Source organism: Myotis lucifugus, unplaced genomic scaffold, assembly GCF_000147115.1.
Source record: "Myotis lucifugus unplaced genomic scaffold, Myoluc2.0 scaffold_258, whole genome shotgun sequence".
In the NCBI taxonomy this organism is placed as follows: Eukaryota; Metazoa; Chordata; class Mammalia; order Chiroptera; family Vespertilionidae; genus Myotis; species Myotis lucifugus.
The window spans coordinates 325997-332698 of record NW_005871306.1 but is presented as its reverse complement, the minus strand read 5'-3'; the positions used below and the strand labels follow the sequence as shown (position 1 = coordinate 332698).

General features: G+C 41.6%; 1 non-coding gene across 1 annotated transcript; it reads left to right on the top strand.

Moving 5' to 3' along the window:
* Positions 1-349: 349 nt before the first annotated feature.
* On the top strand, positions 350-480 carry LOC111827976. The gene has a single exon (XR_002831724.1). It is a non-coding gene; the product is annotated as a small nucleolar RNA SNORA18 (small nucleolar RNA).
* The last annotated feature ends 6222 nt before the right edge of the window (positions 481-6702 follow it).

The following is a 6702-nucleotide window of genomic DNA, read 5'->3' as shown; positions in this document are numbered from 1 at the left end:
GAAACCATAACAAATTACAAATTTTTAAAAGATGAAAATGTCACAGGATCCAGAAAAAATAGCATAACAGTTATCACTCATTAACTGCCTGATGCATCTCTGTCACAAATCTCTTTTCCACATTTTAGGCTATCTGTAGTTGATAGTGTTTTCTTATAATGATGTATTTTTATATTTTCCATTAAAAAGTTATGCATTCAGTCCGTTCTCTACTATGGTTAATTTAAATTTGTTTCATATCACTGATAATTGGGTTACATAAAACATGTGACTCCATATATGGATGTATTTGCCTTCATGCTACTGCTACATGTGATTTGTGCCCCACAATTCAAGAATTCTGGTAAGTATTGAGGTCTATCCCGATGGGTCTTTTTCTGTAGACTTACATCGTTGGAAACGCCTCATAGAATAAATATGTTGTTTCCTTTATTCACAGAACTGTGTGTTAGATCTGTGGAAAGGAATTACAAGACAGCTGCTAAAAAAAAAAAAAGAATTCTGGTAAGTTTTATTTGACATCACTTAAAAATAATAGAAATGCATAGTGTTTTTATAATTGTATACACTGTACTATCAAGTATATTTGGGGCAGAAAAGAAGTTCTATTTTGTCAGAGCATCAATGAGAAATTAATCCTGCTTCCATTTGCACATTTGATTATTGGAAAAAATTTCCATGGACTAGCTTCTGGTCCCCTAAATTAAACCCTGTGTCTCCTCCACTTCCCACATATGGAGTGCTGGGTGCGTAGGAGACACTCAGGTCCCCGTGGAGCCTCTAGCCTGTAACTTTGTCTCACCATGCCCAGGAGGTGACCAAGTGGCTTTAGGACAGTGATGGCGAACCTTTTGAGCTCGGCATGTCAGCATTTTGAAAAACCCTAACTTAACTCTGGTGCCGTGTCACATACAGAAATTTTTTGATATTTGCAACCATAGTAAAACAAAGACTTATATTTTTGATATTTATTTTATATATTTAAATGCCATTTAACAAAGAAAAATAAACCAAAAAATGAGTTAGCTTGTCATAGGCTCACCATCACTGCTTTAGGACTTGGAGGCCATTCCTACACCAGTACGATGAGCAGGAACTTTGCATACATGGTGACCTAGAACAACATGTGTATATTCTGCTAACCCCAAGTTAAAGGGATGCCCAGCTCTTTCCCGTAGCCATCTCCAAAAACTGCCAGTAGCCACCTGCACTGGCCCATTGGGCAAGAACACGTGGCCACGTGAATATATTGCTCTGGTGCCTCCCAGGTCCTTAGAAGGGCTGGTGCGAGTGAACGAGGGGCTTTAGCTTTACTTTGAGACGCCTCTAGAGCAGGGCTTCCCCAGTTTGGCACCACTGACATTTGGGGCTGGATAATTCTTTTCTGTGGGGAGTTGTCCTGTTTAGCAGCATCCACGGCCTCTTCCCACCTGATGCTTGTAGTACTACACCCCTATCCCAGTCAGTGTACCCACACTGTCTCCAGATAGTGCCAGATGTCCCCTGAGGGGCAACACGGTCCCCCTGTTGAAAACCACTGCTCTCAAGATGAATTTAGAGACCAAATAATGCATTTATGTAGTGACTGCTTATTGAACATCTACTATATTTAAAGCCCTAGGGAGGTTACTTTGCACAAGGAAGACAGATGATGAATGAAAAATTCCAGTGGAATTCAATGAGTGCCATAAGGAAGACCTCAAAGATACTGTTGGGACCCAAGACAAACCTCTTTCCTACTTCACAAGGCTATGGTGGGAATCAAAGTGATGAGGATTGTAAAAGATTAGATTACTCTGCATTTATGCCACCAAAGGATTTCTTTGTCTTGGGGCGACATAAGTTGAACAAACACAGCAAATTGCAAGAAATACGTCAATAAGACATAATGGCCATATTTATAAATTTTGACCAAGAAAGATTGAGAAAGTATATTAATCATGGTGAGGTGGAGGAATCCATCTCCTTTTTGTGTATTCTCATGAAGTTTTTTTTATCTATGAGAGAGAGAGCAAGAGAGAGAGAGAGAGAGAGAGAGAGAAAGATTTGCTGTTCCGCTTATGTATGCATTCATCAGTTGCTTCTTGTATGTATCCTGACCAAGCATCGAACCTGCAACCTTGGCATATTGGGACAGTACTCTAAGCAGCTAAGCTACCCAGTACCCAGCCAGGGCTCCTTTTTGTTTATTCTGGCATTTACATTCCTTACACCATGCCAGCCACGCTCATATTTGAAGTCTATAAATACATAGATTGAGCCATTCCTCAGAGAGGTTGACAATTTTATTCATAGATTTGCCACAAGGGTTTATCCCAGTTAAAAGGAGGGGGGAATAGAGAGGCTAAATCAATGAGAATTTAGCTTGTGAACAGCACTGTATATAAATTAAAAAAAAAATACTCACCTGATTTGACACAAATCATTCCTCTGGAACTCTTGAGATAACCCTGGTATTGTTCATACCCTCCTGTGTTCCCCTCCCCCAACACCCACACACACAATCAGTTATTAAACCTATTGACAACAAAATAAACTAACTCGAGGGAACATTGAAAAGCAGGACCTATTTCACTCAGAGTGTCTTCTCAACCATCAAATGTATTTGTTCACGGAAACGCTATAGAACAGACAATACATCCCTTTGCTGAGCTGTTTGCATTTCTGTAAAATTAGTAATTGGAGAGGGAATGTCACTAATTCCCATTTCTCCGTGTGAAAGTTACTGCAGGGCCCTTTATCAAACTGAACACTGTAACTGCGCTCCGCAGAAACGAGTTAACCCATTAGCTCTCTTTTGATTGCATTTAATCACAGGAGCCCCTTAAAAGCATGTTCCTTTCATCTTTTTCTTTAGCATCACTCTTTATTTTGCTGATCTTACCTTAATTTGGCCATTTAAGTCTCTTCCAGAGGGTGCTCTGTGGCCCTCACATGGATTAATTAATCAATTACTATAATAATTTCCACTTATATAGTACTTGATCATTAGAAATTAATTTCTATATTGGCAAGAAGTAGTTTAACTTAAACTACTGTGTTTTAAAGGCAGTGTTTCCTCAAAATTTATTAGGAAAAATAAGATATCCATGATCCCAAGATATCACTGCTAGCGGTAAGGTGAAATTTATTTACATTTTTAAAAATCAGGAAAATAATAATGCAGGTGTCTCCTGGGTACAGAAAAATGATTGAAGAGGGTGTGGAGTGACTGATGTTTCGGAGATCCTAGCTAAGAACTAAGGCTGTGGGCTGAGACAAACTAGATTGATATCTGCTCCTCGCACCTACCTCGGCCCATGAAATCTCTGACAAGCCCCGGGGTCTGATCTTAGAATGGGGTTCATCACATCCATAGTGTTGCAGTGAGGATTAAACCAGGTATTCATGTAGCGGGGCCAACGCCATACCTGATGTGGCTGTGGGGATTAGAGAGATGCCACCTGCAAAGCATGGAGTGTGGTGCCCAGCATAGGGCAGGTGCTCAATAAATGTTAGCTCATAATATTATTTATTAGTTTCAACGGGCCAGGCACGGTGCTAAGTGCTTTCTAGACCTTAGGGGAGCAATGCCCCTAAGTGCTGGGCAAAAGTAACCATATAATTCACCAAAGTACACGTCCTTTGCTATGTTCTCCAATTAATATCCAAGACAACTCAGTAACTTAGGGGCTATTCCAACCTCATAAGTGTAAACTCAAACTGAGAGACGTTAGTTACATGCAAAAATGTTATATGAGAGAGATGAGACTGACCACAAGCTACCAAATACCAAAACCATTATTTCCGCTGACTGGCATTCTTCCATCCTACTGGCCAAGAGCTCTGGGGTCAGATGTAATCATGCAAATCCTGGCTTAGGCTTGCTTGGACCTTGGTAACTTATTTAACTTTTAAAGTCTCAGTCTAGCAGCAGCTGGTTTGGCTCAGTGGATAGAGCATCGGCCTACAGACTGAAGGGTCCCAGGTTCGATTTCTGTCAAGGGCACGTGCCCAGGTTACGGGCTCAATCCCAGTAGAGGGCATGCAGGAGGTGAAAGGGCGAGGGCTAGGCCCTCCACCTTGCCCCAGGGTAAGGGCTAGGCCCTCCACCTTGCCCCAGGGTAAGGGCTACGCCCTCCACCTTGCCCCAGGGTAAGTGCTCCATCTTACCTTGGCCACGTGCTTGGCAAGGAGCTTCTTCCCGGAAGTCTAAGCCTCTACTAGCCACACCCAGGAACAAGACACAGACTTGTGCCTGGCCAATCGCAGAGCACAGTCCTTTCTCCTCCCTTCCCCCAACTCCCCCCTATATAAGCCGGGTCTCCATACAGAGTGTATCTCTATCTGCTTCGCTGTCGCTTCGTCAGCAAGGTGGTGGGAGCCGAGCTAGCTCGAATAAAGACTCTTATGCTTTTGCATCAGGCCAGGCTGGCTTCCCGGATTTGGTTTCTTGGAGATCCAGAAATCTGGGCATAACAGGAGGCAGCCGATCAATGACTCTCTAATCTCTCTCTTCCTCTTCCTTCCTCTCACATATACATATATATATATATATTAAAGACAAAAACAAAAGAGAAAAATGACATTAAAAAATAAATAAATAAAGTCTCAGTTTCCTTATCTGCAAAACAGAGATGACAATTGTGTCTAAATCATGGAATTATAGAAAAGACTAAGTGACTCAACTCTGTGCCTGGTACATGGTAAATGTTGAAAACATCTTAGTATTGCTACAATCCAAAATTACAAAAAAGTAGAAGATGCTATATTTACCCACTTTCAAATTCCAATTTTGTAGGGAGCGGCTCTAGGATCAAGCCTGGGGCTGACCTATGGCAGGGCCACAAACAAGTCCCAGCCCAGAGGGCAGAGCTCTCCTAGCATAATTAAGCCTGACCTTGTAGCCCTCCCTAATTCCTTCCTAAGTAGCTAATGGGCTGTGGGAGGTGCAGCAAGTGTTGCCAAAACAAGAACATTTGTATACATGTTAATCTACCCTTGTTTTAATGAGACTATAAAATGAAGCATCAGCTTTCAGGCTGGGTCTTCTGCGTCCTCATCCAGGCACGGGAGATCCGCGGAGCCCCAGCTGAATTCTCTTGTCTGTCTTTTCTTCAATCCTTCACCGCCCCTCCTCAGGTTCACCCTTGGCCGTGCTGGCATGGCACACAATTTTATGTGTGGGATTCCCTAAAGGGGTATCCTGATTTAAAAAAAATTAAATCTCAGATTCAAATTATGCCACACCATTAACTTAAAAGGTCAGGTTCCATTACACATCAGGGTGACCATGGCTGACTCACGGAGACCAACATTCTGGTGGGCAAATTTGGAAAAGTTCATGAGGATCGGGATCTGGAAAACAGTGAATCCATGAAGTTTGGGCCTCAGGGCCACAGGACCAAGGTGTCTGAGGAGTAAACTCTGCTCTTGACCTTGGTGGCCTGCGATCATGTTGAGGACAGGCAGCTTCCTGGAAGAGGAGCAGTGACCTTGAGAAAGATGGCAGCCGAATCTTGAGTTTTAAAAACCATTAATCTTTACATGAAATTCCTAGTCAATGGCAGGGGGAATATTAGTATTATTTAATTCCATTCAAATTACACTACAAAAAACAATTAAGGTGAATAATTATGAAAGTAAGGTCAACTCAATTTTCTATAATAATGTTTTTTGTTGCCAGGCTCATTATTGCTAATTCCTTTCATAATCCTTGCCATCTAACCTCATTTGTTTCATTTATAAGTGGCAAGAAATGCACATCATCAAATAGCGATGAAATCAAGGCAGCAGCATGTCACTTGGGTGATCTCTGGAAAAAGTAATTATTGTCTCTAGTTAACCTTTTAGGGAGAAACTCATCTGCCTACTCCCAATGCACTTTTACATTTGCCAAAGTGAAGTTTTCCTCTTAATTTTTTTAGTCATACACCCTGGACTGAGAGTGTACAAGCTTGACAAAAGTAAAAGTTTTATCCTGCTGCTCTGAGTACTTACAAACCAAATGAAAAAGCACTCAAGTAGGTTTTAAATGGGCTTTTAATGGAACCCAAAACACGCGCGCGTGCACACACACACACATACCACATACACACACTGATTTTAAATATTAAAAATCTTTCGTGTTCATTAACAAGACACTCACATTTGAGATCCTTAGAATTTAACTCATTCCCACTACTATATTTTGAACCTGTACTTTGGGGTTTATGAAGAATTTCAAATGTTTTCCTACTAGAGGCCACACCTACTTTAAATACCTCGTGTCTTAAACATAGCCATTCCACTACTAGAAATTTACTCTAACACAGGGTGGGCAAACTTCTGAATGATCAACACCGTTGCCATACTGGGTAACCCTTTGAATATCACCTTTTTGCTGATCACGAAAGAAACACTGAAGAATAAACATAGTCCCTGTGCTCTGGGGCCTTACAGTATGTTAATTTAATAATCATACAAACAAATAAAGGTGTGGTGATCAGTTAGGGTACATGTATTCAAAGCAATGGACAGCGTGTTAGCTCAGGCTGCTGAACAAAAATATCACAGGCTGGAGCTGAGAGAGCAGACATTTATTTCTCACTGTTCTGGAGGCCGGAAGTCCAAGATCAGGGTCCATGGTCGGATTTTGGTGTGGATCTTGTTGTGTCCTCACATGGTAGAGAGGGAGAGGGCTCTGGCCTCTTCCTTTTCTTATAAAGGCTCTAATCCTATGAG